Raw genomic sequence first — 17993 nt, 5'->3', positions numbered from 1 at the left:
ATAAGCTTTCCTGAATAACTGGGCCTGCTGAGAGCATAATCTTTCCTGAATAACTGGGCCTGCTGGGATCATAGACCTACAGTTTAAGTGGGAAGTTTACGTACACTTAGGTTGGAGTCATTAAAACTAGTTTTTCAACCAATCCACTTCAACCACTCCATGGCTTTAGAAGCTTCTGATTGACATAATTTGAGTCAATTGGAGGTGTACCTGTGGATGTATTTCAAGGCCTACCTTCAAACTCAGTGCATCTTTGCCTGACATCATGGGAAAATCAAAAGAAATCAGCCAAGACTTCAGAAAAAAACTAAACAAAATGTTTGACCCAAGTTAAACAATTTAAAGGCAATGCTACCAAATACTAATTGAGCGTATGTAAACTTCTGAACCACTGGGAATGTGATGAAATAAATAAAAGTTGAAATAAATCATTCTCTCTGCTATTTCTCTCTACATTTCACATTCTTAAAATGAATTGGTGATCCTAACTGACCTATGACAGGGGATTTTTACTAGGATTAAATGTCAGGAATTGTGAAAAACTGAGTTTAAATGTAAACTTCCGACTGTATGTGGCCATATTATTATAGGAGGACTTGAGAGCATGATGATCTGCAACAGGCAGCACATCTCAATATCAGAAAATAAAATACAGCCAGACTGGCCTGCTTCTGTGTCTTTCTAAACCTTATAAAATGTCCAGAGTAAACCCACTACTGATCCAAATGGAATGAAACGTTCAACATTGTTGAACAGATGCCCAACATTCAGGGCTGTTTACAGCCTCGATTAGGATGTTGTACTCACTTGAAAACAGTGCTGTCTATCACCTGACCTCTCCACTTCCTATCACCTGACCTCTCCACTGTCTATCACCTGACCATCACCTGACCTCTCCACTGCCTGTCACCTGACCTCTCCCCTGCCTAACACCTGACCTCTCCCCTGCCTAACACCTGACCTCTCCCCTGTCTATCACCTGACCTCTCCACTGCCTATCACCTGACCATCACCTGACCTCTCCCCTGTCTATCACCTGACCTCTCCCCTGTCTATCACCTGACCTCTATGCTACCTATCACCTGACCTCTCCCCTGTCTATCACTTGACCTCTCCGCTGTCTATCACCTGACCTCTCTGCTGCCTATCACCTGACCTCTCCCCTGCCTATCACCTGACCTCTCCCCTGCCTATCATCTGACCTTTCCCCTGCCTATCATCTGACCTCTCTGCTGCCTATAAATAACCAAAAATACTATTTTGTTTGTTTTTCGCATTGTTTGTAACTCATTTTGTACATAATGTTTCTGCTACTGTCTCTTATGACCGAAAGGAGCTTCTGGACATCAGAACAGCAATTACTCACCTCGAATTGGACAAATAATTTTTCTTTAATGAGTCGGACGAGAAGGATTTACTCCAAACACCCAAACAGGCCCTCATCCACGTCATTCACTGGAGAAAGAAACTGAGATTTTGCGGAAAGAGATTGGGGTGCCTTGTGAGGATCAGGCGACAAGTGGCTAATCTGCCTTTGCCATCTGTACTGTTAGCCAACGTTCAATCACTGGAAACAAATGGGACAAACTGAAAGCACGTATAGCAATGGGACATTAAAAGCTGTCGGCTGGCGGGTTATACACTCTATCGGCAGGATAGAACAGCAGCCTCTGGTAAGACACGGGGCGGTGGCCTATGTATATTTGTAAACCACAAATGGTGCACGATATCACTTAAACCACACTCAATGAGCTGTAAACGGTCATAAACAAACAGGAAAATGCTCATTCAGAGCCGGCGCTCCGAGTGGCCGGGGACTTTAATACAGGGAAACTTGAATCAGTTTTACCACATTTCTATCAGCGTTCTATCGAGTTCCTAGGAAACTATGCAGTATTTTGTTTTTTTATGTACTATTTCTTACATTGTTACCCCAGGAAATCTGAAGTCTTATTACATTCAGCCGGGAGGAACTATTGGATATAAGAGCAACGTCAACTTACCAACATTACCACAAGGAATACGACTTTCCCGAAGCGGATCCTCTGTTCGGACCAACACCCAGGACAATGGATCTAATCCCAGCAGCTGACTGAAAACAACGGTGATGCAGAAGGGGCAGGCGGAGCGGTCTTCTGGTCAGGCTTCGAAAACGGGCACATTGCTCACCACTCCCAAGTATACTACTCGCCAATGTCCAGTCTCTTGACAACAAGGTAGACGAGCAAGGGTTGCCTTCCAGAGAGACTTCCGAGATTGTAACATTCTCTGTTTCATGGAAACATGGCTCTCTCGCGATATGTTGTCGGAATCGGTTCAGCCACCGGGCTTCTCCATGCATTGTGCCGACAGAGATAAACACCTCTCTGGGAAGAGGAAAGGTGGGGGCGTATGCTTCATGATTAAAAGACTCGTGGTTTAATCATAACATACAGGAACTCAAGTCCTTCTGCTCCCGAACTAGAAGTCCTTACAATCAAATGCCGGCCATTCTACCTACCAAGAGAATTCTCATCAGTTATAGTCACCACTGAGTACATCCCCCATCAAGCGAACACCAAGACGGCCCTCAAGGAACTTCAATGGACTCTACGTAAACTGGAAAATATATACCCGGAGGCTGCATTTATTGTAGCTGGGGATTTTAACAAAGCAAATTGGCGATGAATGTTACCTAAATTCTATCAGCATATAGGGCTAATACACTCAACCGCTACTACTCTAACTTAAGTGATGCATACAAAGCCCTCCCCCGCCCTCTCTTCGGCAAATCTGACCACGACGCCATCTTGCTCCTACCGTCCTATAGGCAGAAACTCAAACAGGATGTACCAGTGACAAGAACCAATGAACGCTGGTCTGACCAATCGGCTGCCACACTCCAAGATTGTTTTGATCAAGCAGACTGGAATATGTTCCGGTCAGTCTCAGAGAACGACATTGATCTATACGCTGACTCCGTGAGTTTATAAATTGCATTAGAGATGTTGTACCCACTGTGACTTAAAACTTACCCTAACCAGAAACTGTGGATGGATGGCGGCATTTGCGCAAAACTGAAAGTGTGAACCATCGCATTTAACCATGGAAAGAGGTCTGGAGATACGGCTGAATATAAACAGTGTAGTTATTCCCTCCAAGGTAATCAAACAAGCAAGGCAATCAAACAAGCAAAATGCCAGTACAGGGACAAGGTGGAGTCGCAATTCAAAGGCTCAGACACGAGACGTATGTGGCAGGGTCTACAGGAAATCATGGACTATAAAAACAAAAACAGGCACATTACGGATACCGATGTCACGCTTCCAGACAAACTAAACACCTTCTTTGCCCCGCTTTGAGGATAATACAGTGCCACCGTCGCGGATCGCTAACAAAGTCTGCGGCCCCTCCCCCTCTCAGTGGCTGATGTGGGTAAAACATTTAAACGTGTTAACCCTCGCAAGGCTGCTGGCCCGGACGGCATCCCTAGCCGCATACTCAGAGCATGCAGACCAGCTGTCTGGTATGTTAACAGACATATTTAATCTCTCCCTATCCCAGTATCTTGTCCCCATATGCTTCAAGATGAATACCATTGTTCCTGTACCCAAGAAGGCAAAAATAACTGAACTAAATGACTACTGCCCCGTAGAACTCACTTCTGTCATCATGACTTTGTACAGTACTTTGAGAGGCTAATCAAGGATCATATCACCGCCACTTTACCAGCCACCCTATTCCCACTTCAGTTTGTTTACTGCCCCAACAGGTCTACAGATGACGCAATCGCCATTGCACTGCCCTATCCCATCTGGACAAAAATAATACCTATGTAATAATGCTGTTCATTGACTACAGCTCAGCATTCAACACCATAGTACCCTCCAAGCTCATCATCAAGCTGGAGGCTCTGTGTTACGGTGCGTGAATGAGGACCCAAAAGCGAATTAACGTAAACAGAGCTTCTTTAATAACAAAACAAACGTAGGCTCAGATGGACCGGCAGATTCCGACAGGACAGGACAAGGTTGCAGCAAACATGACGATAGTCTGGTTCAGGAATGAAAAACACAAACAAGAATCCGACAAAGACAGAAACAAAACAGAGAGAGATATAGAGGACTAATCAGAGGGAAAAAGGGAACAGGTGGGAAAAGGGGTGACGAGGTAGTTAGGAGGAGACAAGGAACAGCTGGGGGAAAGAGGGGGAGAAAAGGTAACCTAATAACGACCAGCAGAGGGAGACAGGGTGAAGGGAAAGGACAGAAACAAGACACAACATGACAATACATGACAGTACCCCCCCACTCACCGAGCGCCACCTGGCGCACTCGAGGAGGAAACCTGGCGGCAACGGAGGAAATCATCGATCAGCGCACGGTCCAGCACGTCCCGAGAGGGAACCCAACTCCTCTCCTCAGGACCGTACCCCTCCCAATCTACTAGGTACTGATGACCACGGCCCCGAGGACGCATGTCCAAAATCCTACGGACCCTGTAGATGGGTGCGCCCTCGACAAGGATGGGGGGGGGGGGAAGACGAGCGGGGGCGCGAAGAACGGGCTTGACACAGGAGACATGGAAGACCGGGTGGACGCGACGAAGATATCGCGGAAGAAGAAGTCGCACTGCGACAGGATTAATGATCCGAGAAATACGGAACGGACCAATGAACCGCGGGGTCAACTTGCGAGAAGCGGTCTTAAGGGGAAGGTTCTGAGTGGAGAGCCAAACTCTCTGACCGCGACAATATCTAGGACTCTTAGTTCTACGCTTATTAGCAGCTCTCACAGTCTGCGCCCTATAACGGCAAAGTGCAGACCTGACCCTCTTCCAGGTGCGCTCGCAACGTTGGACAAAAGCCTGAGCGGAGGGGACGCTGGACTCGGCGAACTGAGATGAGAACAGCGGAGGCTGGTACCCGAGGCTACTCTGAAAAGGAGATAGCCCGGTCGCAGACGAAGGAAGCGAGTTGTGGGCGTATTCTGCCCAGGGGAGCTGTTCTGACCAAGACGCAGGGTTGCGAAAAGAAAGACTGCGTAAGATGCGACCAATAGTCTGATTGGCCCGTTCTGCTTGACCGTTAGACTGGGGGTGAAAGCCGGAAGAGAGACTGACGGAAGCCCCAATCAAACGGCAAAACTCCCTCCAAAATTGAGACGTGAATTGCGGACCTCTGTCCGAAACGACGTCTGACGGAAGGCCATGAATTCTGAAAACATTCTCGATGATGATTTGTGCCGTCTCTTTAGCAGAAGGAAGCTTAGCAAGGGGAATAAAATGAGCCGCCTTAGAGAACCTGTCGACAACCATAAGAATAACAGTCTTCCCCGCTGACGAAGGCAGTCCGGTGACAAAATCTAAGGCGATGTGAGACCACGGTCGAGAGGGAATGGGAAGCGGCCTGAGACGGCCGGCAGGAGGGGAGTTACCGGACTTAGTCTGCGCGCAGACCGAACAAGCAGCCACGAAGCGACGCGTGTCATGCTCCCGGGTGGGCCACCAAAAACGCTGGCGAATGGAAGCAAGCGTACCCCGAACGCCAGGATGGCCGGCTAACTTGGCAGAGTGAGCCCACTGAAGAACGGCCAGACGAGTAGGAACGGGAACGAAAAGAAGGTTCCTAGGACAAGCGCGTGGCGACGGAGTTTGAGTGAGTGCTTGCTTTACCTGCCTCTCAATTCCCCAGACAGTCAACCCGACAACACGCCCCTCAGGGAGAATCCCCTCGGGGTCAGTGGAGGCTACTGAAGAACTGAAGAGACGAGATAAAGCATCAGGCTTGGTGTTCTTAGAGCCCGGACGATAAGAAATCACGAACTCGAAACGAGCGAAAAACAGCGCCCAGCGCGCCTGACGCGCATTAAGTCGTTTGGCAGAACGGATGTACTCAAGGTTCCTATGGTCAGTCCAAACGACAAAAGGAACGGTCGCCCCCTCCAACCACTGTCGCCATTCGCCTAGGGCTAAGCGGATGGCGAGCAGTTCGCGGTTTCCCACATCATAGTTACGTTCCGACGGCGACAGGCGATGAGAAAAATACGCGCAAGGGTGGACCTTGTCGTCAGAGAGGGAGCGCTGAGAAAGAATGGCTCCCACGCCCACCTCTGACGCGTCAACCTCGACAACGAACTGTCTAGTGACGTCAGGTGTAACAAGGATAGGTGCGGATGTAAAACGATTCTTGAGGAGATCAAAAGCTCCCTGGGCGGAAACGGACCACTTAAAGCACGTCTTGACAGAAGTAAGGGCTGTGAGAGGAGCTGCCACCTGACCGAAATTACGGATGAAACGACGATAGAAGTTCGCGAAGCCGAGAAAGCGCTGCAGCTCGACGCGTGACTTAGGGACGGGCCAATCAATGACAGCTTGGACCTTAGCGGGATCCATCTTAATGCCTTCAGCGGAAATAACAGAACCGAGAAATGTGACGGAGGAGGCATGAAAAGAGCACTTCTAAGCCTTCACAAAAAGACAATTCTCTAAAAGGCGCTGGAGGACACGTCGAACGTGCTGAACATGAATCTGGAGTGACGGTGAAAAAATCAGGATATCGTCAAGGTAAACGAAAACAAAGATGTTCAGCATGTCTCTCAGGACATCATTGACTAATGCCTGAAAGACAGCTGGAGCGTTAGCGAGGCCGAAAGGAAGAACCCGGTATTCAAAGTGCCCTAACGGAGTGTTAAACGCCGTCTTCCACTCGTCCCCCTCCCTGATGCGCACGAGATGGTAAGCGTTACGAAGGTCCAACTTAGTGAAAAACCTGGCTCCCTGCAGGATCTCGAAGGCTGAAGACATAAGAGGAAGCGGATAACGATTCTTCACTGTTATGTCATTCAGCCCTCGATAATCTATGCAGGGGCGCAGGGACCCGTCCTTCTTCTTAACAAAAAAAAAACCCCGCTCCGGCGGGCGAGGAGGAGGGGACTATGGTACCGGCGGCAAGAGCTACAGACAAATAATCTTCGAGAGCCTTACGTTCGGGAGCCGACAGAGAGTATAGTCTACCCCGGGGGGGAGTGGTTCCCGGAAGGAGATCAATACTACAATCATACGACCGGTGTGGAGGAAGAGAGGTGGCCCTGGACCGACTGAACACCGTGCGCAGATCGTGATATTCCTCCGGCACCCCTGTCAAATCACCAGGCTCCTCCTGTGAAGAAGAGACAGAGGAAACAGGAGGGATAGCAGACATTAAACATTTCACATGACAAGAGACGTTCCAGGAGAGGATAGAATTACTAGACCAATTAATGGAAGGATTATGACAAACTAGCCAGGGATGGCCCAAAACAACAGGTGTAAAAGGTGAACGAAAAATTTAAAAAGAAATGGTTTCGCTATGATTACCAGAAACAGTGAGGGTTAAAGGTAGCGTCTCACGCTGAATCCTGGGGAGAGGACTACCATCCAGGGCGAACAAGGCCGTGGACTCCCTTAACTGTCTGAGAGGAATGTCATGTTCCCGAGCCCAGGTCTCGTCCATAAAACAGCCCTCCGCCCCAGAGTCTATTAAGGCACTGCAGGAAGCTGACGAACCGGTCCAGCGTAGATGGACCGACAAGGTAGTGCAGGATCTTGAAGGAGAGACAGGAGTAGTAGCGCTCACCAGTAGCCCTCCGCTTACTGATGAGCTCTGGCTTTTACTGGACATGAAGTGACAAAATGACCAGCAGAACCGCAATAGAGACAGAGGCGGTTGGTGATTCTCCGTTCCCTCTCCTTAGTCGAGATGCGGATACCTCCCAGCTGCATAGGCTCAGCACCCGAGCCGGCAGAGGAAGATGGTAGTGATGCGGAGAGGGGGGCAACGGAGAACGCGAGCTCCTTTCCACGAGCTCGGTGACGAAGATCAACCCGTCGCTCAATGCGAATAGCGAGTTCAATCAAGGAATCCACGCTGGAAGGAACCTCCCGGGAGAGAATCTCATCCTTTACCTCTGCGAGGAGACCCTCCAGAAAACGAGCGAGCAAAGCCGGCTCGTTCCAGCCACTGGAGGCAGCAAGAGTGCGAAACTCAATAGAGTAGTCTGTTATGGATCGATTACCTTGACATAGGGAAGACAGGGCCCTGGAAGCCTCCTCCCCAAAAACAGATCGATCAAAAACCCGTATCATCTCCTCCTTAAAGTCCTGATACTGGTTAGTACACTCAGCCCTTGCCTCCCAGATTGCCGTGCCCCACTCACGAGCCCGTCCAGTAAGGAGAGATATGACGTAGGCGACACGAGCAGTGCTCCTGGAGTAAGTGTTGGGCTGGAGAGAAAACACAATATCACACTGGGTGAGGAACGAGCGGCATTCAGTGGGCTCCCCAGAGTAACACGGCGGGTTATTGATTCTGGGCTCCGGAGATTCGAAAGCCCTGGAAGTGGCCGGTGGATCGAGGCGGAGATGGTGAACCTGTTCTGTGAGGTTGGAGACTTGGGTGGCCAGGGTCTCAACGGCATGTCGAGCAGCAGACAATTCCTGCTCGTGTCTGCCTAGCATCGCTCCCTGGATCTCGACGGCTGAGTGGAGAGGATCCGAAGTCGCTGGGTCCATTCTTGGTCGGATTCTTCTGTTACGGTGCGTGAATGAGGACCCAAAAGCGAATTAACGTAAACAGAGCTTCTTTAATAACAAAACAAACGTAGGCTCAGATGGACCGGCAGATTCCGACAGGACAGGACAAGGTTGCAGCAAACATGACGATAGTCTGGTTCAGGCATGAAAAACACAAACAAGAATCCGACAAAGACAGAAACAAAACAGAGAGAGATATAGAGGACTAATCAGAGGGAAAAAGGGAACAGGTGGGAAAAGGGGTGACGAGGTAGTTAGGAGGAGACAAGGAACAGCTGGGGGAAAGAGGGGGAGAAAAGGTAACCTAATAACGACCAGCAGAGGGAGACAGGGTGAAGGGAAAGGACAGAAACAAGACACAACATGACAATACATGACACTCTGGGTCTCAACCCCGCCCTGTGCAACTGGATCCTGGACTTCCTGACGGGCCGCCCCCAGGTGGTGAAGATAGGAAACAACATCTCCACTTCGCTGACCCTCAACACTGGGGCCCCACAAGGGTGTGTGCTCAGCCCTCTCCTGTACTCCCTGTTCACCCACGACTGTGTGGCCATGCACGCCTCCAACTCAATCATCAAGTTTGCAGACGACACAACAGTAGTGGGCCTGATAACCAACAACGACAAGACAGCCTACAGAAAGGAGGTGAGGGCACTGGGAGAGTGGTGTCAGGCAAACAACCTCTCACTCAACGTCAACAAAACAAAGGAGATGATTGTGGACTTCAGGAAACAGCAGAGGGAACACCCCCCTATCCACATTGAAAGAAACAAAACAAACGTGAAGCTATATAACAACGAGTGCTGACATGCAACTACACATAGACAATAACCCACAAAACCAAAATGGAAAATGGCAACCTAAATAGGATCCCCAATCAGAGACAATGATAAACAGCAGTTTTGTGAGTTGCATGTCAGCACTCGTTGTTATATAGCTTCACGTTCATTTTGTTTCTTTGTTAGTTTGTTTAGTGTTTTTTCCTTCATTAAAAGAAGCATGTATGCTTATCACGCTGCGTCTCATCAATATGACGAACGTGACAAAATAACAGGACCAAGCAGCGTGTAAAGGAGGAGCAGACGTTTTGGACTGGGTGGGTGGTTCAGAGAGGTTAAGAAAAGAAGAATGTATTCCAATCACGCTGCGCCTTGCTCTCCTCGTTACGACGAACGTGCCAGACGGGGCTGTAGTGGAGCAGGTTGAGAGCTTCAAGTTCCTTGGCGTCCACACCAACAACAAACTAACATGGTCCAAGAACACCAAGACAGTCGTGACAAAATCTATTCCCCCTCAGGAGACTGAAAAGATTTGGCATGGGTCCTCAAATCCTCAAAAGGTTTTACAGCTGCACCATCGAGAGCATCCTGACGGGTTGCATCACTGCCTGGTATGGCAGCTGCTCGGTCTCCGACCGCAAGGCTCTACAGAGGGTAGTGCGTACGGCCCAGTACATCACTGGGGCCAAGCTTCCTGCCATCCAGGACCTCTATACCAGGCGGTGTCAGAGAAAGGCCCTAAAAATTGTCAAAGACTCCAGCCACCCAAGCCCACTGAAGTTGGTTAAGACACCAATCTGCAGTCAGGTTAATATTCTGGTTAGGACAACGAGCACGCAGATGAGCTTCTCTGAGGCGGTTTTTGACAGTTTGCGCAGAAATTCTTCGGTTGTGCAAACCCACAGTTTCATCAGCTGTCCGAGTGGCTGGTCTCAGATGATCCCGCAGGTGAAGAAGCCGGATGTAGAGGTCCTGAGCTGGTGTGTTTACACGTGATATGCAGTTTTGAGGCCGGTTGGACGTATTGCCAAATTCTCAAAAAGGAATTTGGAGGCGGCTTATGGCAGAGAAATGAACATTAAATTCTCTGGCAACAGCTCTGGTGGACATTCTTGTAGTCAAAGTGCCAGTTGTACGCTCCCTCAACTTGAGACATCCGTGGCATTGGGTTGTGTGACAAAACTGCACATGTTAGATGTTGTCCCCAGCACATGTTGTCCCCAGCACAAGTTGCACCTGTGTAATGATCATGCTGTTTAATCAGCTTCTTGATATGCCGTACCTGTCAGGTGGATGGATTATCTTGGCAAAGGAGAAATGCCCACTGAACAGGATGTAAACAAATTTGTCCACAGAATTTGAGAGAAATAAGATGTTTGTGTGTATGGAACATTGCTGGGATCTGTTATTTCAGCTCATGAAACATAAGACCAACACTTCACATGTTTATATAGTTACTCAGTATAATTCTTCCTCCCCTCCCTCTTCAACCCCCCCCCCAACTGTATAATTTTATTTAACCATTATGTAACTAGGCAAGTCAGTTAAAAACAATTTCTTATTTTCAATGACAGCCTAGGAACAGTGGGTTAACTGCCTTGTTTGGGGCAGAACGAAAAAAATGTACCTTGTCAGCTTGGTGATTCAATCTAGCAACTTTGCGGTTACTGGCCCAAAGCTCTAACCATGAGCCTACCTGCCGCCCGAATGAGCCTACATGTTAACTGTCTCTAACTTTTTCTCTCTCCCTTTCTCTCTCTCTGTCCTTGTCTGTCCACAGGAACCAACTGTCTAATGATCCTACATGTTAACTCGCTCTCTCTCTCTGTGTCCTTGTCTGTCCACCGGAACCAACTGTCTAATGATGATCCATTTAATTCCCATGTTATTTTATGACCCATCCTAGACTACTACATTACATTTGACCATTGGATGACTCATTGTTATCTTTTTAGAAGAGAGAGAGATAGAGAGAGACACAGAGAGATAGAGAGAGACACAGAGAGACGGGGAGAGACACAGAGAGATGGGGAGAGACACAGAGAGATGGAGAGAGACACAGAGAGATGGAGAGAGACATCCAGAATGGGTGAGAGAAATCCAAAATGGAGATGTATGGTTAAACCACTTCTCCAATATTTTTGGCTCTATAACAAATAATAAAGAGAAAAAACATATACATGATCAAATACAGATCTTAGAATCAACTATTAAAGACTACCAGAACCCACTGGATTCTCCAATTACCTTGAATGAGTTACAGGACAAAATAAAAACCATGGTATCCTCAATAAAATGATCAAACATACAGACAACAAATTCCAATTGGCTATACTAAAACTCTTTAACATCATCCTTAGCTCTGGCATCTTCCCCAATATTTGGAACCAAGAACTGATCACCACAATCCACAAAAGTGGAGACAAATTTGACCCCAATAACTAATAACTAATAAATATGCGTCAACAGTAACCTTGGGAAAATCCTCTGCATTATCATTAACAGCAGACTCGTACATTTCCTCAATGAAAAACAATGTACTGAGCAAATGTCAAATTGGCTTTTTACCAAATTACCGTAAAACAGATCATGTATTCACCCTGCACACCCTAATTGACAACCAAACAAACCAAAACAAAGGCAAAGTCTTCTCATGCTTTGTTGATTTCAAAAAAGCCTTCGACTCAATTTGGCATGAGGGTCTGCTATACAAATTGATGGAAAGTGGTGTTGGGGGTAAAACATACGACATTATAAAATCCATGTACACAAACAACAAGTGTGCGGTTAAAATTGGCAAAAAACACACACATTTCTTTACACAGGGTCATGGGGTGAGACAGGGATGCAGCTTAAGCCCCACCCTCTTCAACATATATATCAACGAATTGGCGCGGGCACTAGAAAAGTCTGCAGCACTCGACCTCACCCTACTAGAATCCGAAGTCAAATGTCTAATGTTTGCTGATGATCTGGTGCTTCTGTCACCAACCAAGGAGGGCCTACAGCAGCACCTAGATCTTCTGCACAGATTCTGTCAGACCTGGGCCCTGATAGTAAATCTCAGTAATGGTGTTCCAAAAAAGGTCCAGTCACCAGGACCACAAATACAAATTCCATCTAGACACTGTTGCCCTAGAGCACACAAAAAACTATACATACCTTGGCCTAAACATCAGCGCCATAGGTAACTTCCACAAAGCTGTGAACGATCTGAGAGACAAGGCAAGAAGGGCATTCTATGCCATCAAAAGGAACATAAATTTCAACATACCAATTAGGATTTGGCTAAAAATACTTGAATCAGTCATAGAGCCCATTATGGTTGTGAGGTCTGGGGTCCGCTCACCAACCAAGACTTCACAAAATGGGACGAACACCAAATTGAGACTCTGCATGCAGAATTCTGCAAAAATATCCTCAGTGTACAACATACAACACCAAATATTGCATGCAGAGCAGAATTAGGCCGATACCCACTAATTATCAAAATCCAGAAAAGAGACGTTAAATTCTGCAACCACCTAAAAGGAAGCGATTCCCAAACCTTCCATAACAAAGCCATCACCTACAGAGAGATGAACCTAGAGAAGAGTCCCCTAAGCAAGCTGGTCCTGGGGCTCTGTTCACAAACACAACACACCCCACAACACACCCCACAGAGCCCCAGGACAGCAGCACAATTAGACCCAACCAAATCATAAGAAAACAAAACGATAATTACTTGACACATTGGAAAGAATTAACAAAAAACAGAGCAAAATAGAATGCTATTTGGCCCTAAACAGTGAGTACACAGTGGCAGAATACCTGACCACTATGACTGACCCAAACTTAAGGAAAGCTTTGACTATGTACAGACTCAGTGAGCATAGCCTTGCTATTGAGAAAGGCTGCCGTAGGCAGACATGACTCTCAAGAGAAGACAGGCTATGTGCTCACTGCCCACAAAATGAGGTGGAAACTGAGCTGCACTTCCTAACCTCCTGCCCAATGTATGACCATATTAGAGAGACATATTTCCCTCAGATTACACAGATCCACAAAGAATTCAAAAACAAATCCAATTTTGAAAAACTCCCATATCTACTGGGTGAAATTCCACAGTGTGCCATCACAGCAGCAAGATTTGTGACCTGTTGCCACGAGAAAAGGGCAACCAGTGAAGAACAAACACCATTGTAAATACAACCCATATTTATGCTTATTTAGTTTATCTTGTGTCCTTTAACCATGTGTACATTGTTAAAACACTGTATATATATAATATGACATTTGTAATGTCTTTATTGTTTTGAAACTTCTGTATGTGTAATGTTTACTGTTAATTTGTATTGTTTATTTCACTTTTGTATATTATCTACCTCACTTGCTTTGGCAATGTTAACACATATTTACCATGCCAATAAAGCCCCTTGAATTGAATTGAGAGACACAGAGAGATGGGGAGAGACACAGAGAGATGGGGAGAGACAGAGAGGTGGAGAGAGACACAGAGATGGAGAGAGACAGAGAGATGGAGAGAGACACAGAGAGATAGAGAGAGACAGAGAGGTGGGGAGAGAAAGAGAGAGACATAGGGGGACAGAGAGAGACAGAGAGATGGAGAAAGACAGAGAGAGACATAGGGGACAGAGAGAGACAGAGAGATGGAGAGAGACAGAGATGTGGAGAGAGACACAGAGATGGAGAGAGACAGAGAGATGGAGAGAGACACAGAGAGATAGAGAGAGACAGAGAGGTGGGGAGAGAAAGAGAGAGACATAGGGGGACAGAGAGAGACAGAGAGATGGAGAAAGACAGAGAGAGACATAGGGGGACAGAGAGAGACAGAGAGATGGAGAAAGACAGAGAGACACACAGAGAGATGGAGAAAGACACAGAGAAATGAAGAAAGACAGAGAGATGGAGAGAGAGAGACACAGAGAGATGGAGAAAGACAGAGAGAGATGGAGAGAGAGAGAGATACACAGAGATGGAGAAAGACAGAGAAAGATGAGGAGAGAGAGAGACACAGAGAGACACAGAGAGACGGAGAAAGACAGAGAGAGATGGAGAGAGAGAGAGACACAGAGAGACACAGAGAGATGGAAAAATACAGAGAGAGATGGAGAGAGAGAGAGACACAGAGAGATGGAGAAAGACAGAGAGAGATGAGGAGAGAGAGAGAGACACAGAGAGACACAGAGAGATGGAGAAAGACAGAGAGAGATGAGGAGAGAGAGAGATGGAGAAAGACAGAGAGAGATGGAGAGAGACAGAGAGAGACATACAGGACAGTTACTTTTCATATTATTCTCCCTGGGTGGTTGAAGCCTCTTGTTAGATTCTGGTCTCCACGACAACAGCCTGCTGCTCCGAGGAACCACGGTTAGTGTTGGCATGGTAACCAACAATCTCCGTCCGCTCTGGAGTTTGGGCAGAAGATGGAATCATGAACACATGGATTTCAAGCTAACTTCATATATTACACAGCATTTATTTGCATTTTTTCAAAGATTATGCTGTATTTTCTTTACAACCACTGCAATTATAATGTAGTACTGTAGTTAGGAACAACACGTTCTAGTAAAGTGGCACATCAAATTATATGAACAAATATACAACCTATTTTGGCACACTTCATATATTAAATAGTATTTATTTCCTTACTTTTCCAAAGATTATCCTGTATCTCTTACAAGCAGAGCCGTTAGTTGGAAACGCTTTCTTGCAGTGGCTACAGTGATAGATAGGTAAATTACGTCAAACTGCCTAGTTGTGCTGTGTATTAGACTGTGTTCTATGCAATGGCAGTTGGCAGAGATTCTGCTGTAAATCATGTGGGAAGCCACATGCAGGAAGTGAGAGCTCAGATGTGTGGGTGTTGCAAGCTGCACATGGTGCAACAACAAGCTATCAGAAAGATCAAACTTTAAAAACAACACTTAAAAGGGTCTTTCAATCCTGTTTCAATTAACTCTTTCAAAAAAAACTCTAAATAATATTTGAATCGGGTGTGAATTCAAGTCCCAACTATCATATTAAAATTGACATCAAAATCTTTACCACACACCTCCTGCGTTATGACATTGTGGACATTGCGCAGTTTGGTTTTCGCCAGGCATAATCAAATTAAGTTTATTTCACATGCGCCGAATACAACAGATGTAGTAGACCTTACAGTGATATGCTTACTTACAAGCCCTCAACCAACAATGCAGTTCAAGAAATAGAGTTTTTATATTAAATATTTACTAAATAAACTAAAGTAAAAATGTAAATAAAAAGTAGCACAATAAAATAACAATAACAAGGCTGTATACAGGGCGTACTGGTACCGAGTCAACGTGAGAGGATACAGGTTAGTTAATAAGGTAATTTGTACATATAGGTAGGGGTGAAGTGACTATGCATAGATAATTAACAGCGAGTAGCAGCAGTGTACAAACATCTGGGAGGGTTGTCAATGTAAATAGTCCGGTGGCGATTTGATTAACTGTTCAGCAGTCTTATGGCTTAGGGGTAGATGCTGTTTAGAAGTTCCGGACAACTGTGTGAAGACGCTCTCTGTAGGCAATGTGAGTAAGACCTTTAAACAGGTCAACATTCACAAGGCCGCGGGGCCAGACTGATTTTATTACGTTTGCAATTGCAACAACTAATCTGCTCAGACCCCAACCAAGGAACATCAAAAGTCGTGCTATAAATTCACAGACAACACAAAGATTCCTTGATGTCCTTCCAGATTCCCTCTGTCTACCCAAGGACGCCAGAGGACAAAAATCAGTTAACTGTTCAAGTGTTTAGGTACTATATCTCTTGACACAATGATGAAAATAATCATGGCCTCTAAACCTTCAAGCTGCATACTGGACCCTATTCCAACTAAACTACTGAAAGAGCTGCTTCCTGTGCTTGGCCCTCCTATGTTGAACATAATAAACGGCTCTCTATCCACCGGATGTGTACCAAACTTACTAAAAGTGGCAGTAATAAAGCCTCTCTTGAAAAAGCCAAACCTTGACCCAGAAAATATACACATTTATCGGCCTATATCGAATCTTCCATTCCTCTCAAAATGTTTAGAAAAGGCTGTTGCGCAGCAACTCACTGCCTTCCTGAAGACAAACAATGTATACGAAATGCTTCAGTCTGGTTTTAGACCCCATCATAGCACTGAGACTGCACTTGTGAAGGTGGTAAATGACCTTTTAATGGCATCAGACCGAGGCTCTGCATCTGTCCTCGTGCTCCTAGACCTTAGTGATGCTTTTGATACAATCAATCACCACATTCTTTTGGAGAGATTGGAAACACAAATTGGTCTTCACGGACAAGTTCGGGCCTGGTTTAGATCTTATCTGTCGGAAAGATATCAGTTTGTCTCTGTGAATGGTTTGTCCTCTGACAAATCAACTGTAAATTTCTGTGTTCCTCAAGGTTCCGTTTTAGGACCACTATTGTTTTCAAAATATATTTTACCTCTTGGGGATGTCATTCGAAAACATAATGTTAACTTTCACAGCTATGTGGATGACACACAGCTGTACATTTCAATGAAACATGGTGAAGCCCCAAAATTGCCCTCGCTAGAAGCATGTGTTTCAGACATAAGGAAGTGGATGGCTGCAAACTTTCTACTTTTAAACTCGGACAAAACAGAGATGCTTGTTCTAGGTCCCAAGAAACAAAGAGATCTTCTGTTGAATCTGACAATTAATCTTAATGGTTGTACAGTCATCTCAAATAAAACTGTGAAGGACCTCGGCGTTACTCTGGACCCTGATCTCTCTTTTGAAGAACATATCAAGACCATTTCAAGGACAGCTTTTTTCCATTTACGTAACATTGCAAAATTCAGAAACTTTCTTTCCAAAAATGATGCAGAAAAATTAATCCATGCTTTTGTCACTTCTAGGTTAGACTACTGCAACGCTCTACTTTCCGGCTACCCGGATAAAGCACTAAATAAAATTCAGTTAGTGCTAAATACGGCTGCTAGAATCCTGACTAGAACCAACAAATTTGATCATATTACTCCAGTGCTAGCCTTCCTACACTGGCTTCCTGTCAAGGCAAGGGCTGATTTCAAGGTTTTACTGCTAACCTACAAAGCATTACATGGGCTTACCTAAACGTACGCTACGGTCACAAGACGCTGCCTCTAACCCTATTACAGGGGCTGAGTCATTGGCTTACTGGGGCTCTTTCATACCGTCCCTAGGAGGGGTGCGTCACTTGAGTGGGTTGACTCACTGATGTGATCTTCCTGTCTGGGTTGGCGCCCCCCCTTGGGTTGTGCTGTGGCGGAGATCTTTGTGGGCTATACTCGGCCTTGTCTCAGGATGGTAAGTTGGTGGTTGAAGATATCCCTCTAGTGGTGTGGGGGCTGTGCTTTGGCAAAGTGGGTGGGGTTATATCCTTCCTGTTTGGCCCAGTCCGGGGGTGTCCTCGGATGGGGCCACAGTGTCTCCTGACCCCTCCTGTCTCAGCCTCCAGTATTTATGCTGCAGTAGTTTATGTGTCGGGGGGCTAGGGTCAGTTTGTTATATCTGGAGTACTTCTCCTGTCCTATTCGGTGTCCTGTGTGAATTTAAGTGTGCTCTCTCTAATTCTCTCTTTCTCTCTTTCTTTCTCTCTCTCGGAGGACCTGAGCCCTAGGACCATGCCTCAGGACCA

General features: G+C 46.2%; 1 protein-coding gene across 1 annotated transcript in view; it reads right to left on the bottom strand.

Moving 5' to 3' along the window:
- Window positions 1-15141, bottom strand: part of znf831 (zinc finger protein 831) — a 64789-nt gene extending 49648 nt beyond the window's left edge. Inside the window, exons 1-2 of the mRNA XM_036948449.1 lie at window positions 14985-15141; window positions 14617-14740 (exon numbers count right to left, since the gene is read on the bottom strand). The gene's annotated coding sequence lies outside the window, so the exon portion shown is untranslated. The remainder of the gene's footprint in view (window positions 1-14616; window positions 14741-14984) is intronic.
- Window positions 15142-17993: the final 2852 nt, after the last annotated feature.

The sequence above is a fragment of the Oncorhynchus mykiss genome, chromosome 17 (assembly GCF_013265735.2).
Source record: "Oncorhynchus mykiss isolate Arlee chromosome 17, USDA_OmykA_1.1, whole genome shotgun sequence".
Taxonomy (NCBI): domain Eukaryota; kingdom Metazoa; phylum Chordata; class Actinopteri; order Salmoniformes; family Salmonidae; genus Oncorhynchus; species Oncorhynchus mykiss.
The sequence above is the reverse complement of the archived record's forward strand: the minus strand, read 5'-3'. Positions and strand labels throughout refer to the sequence as shown.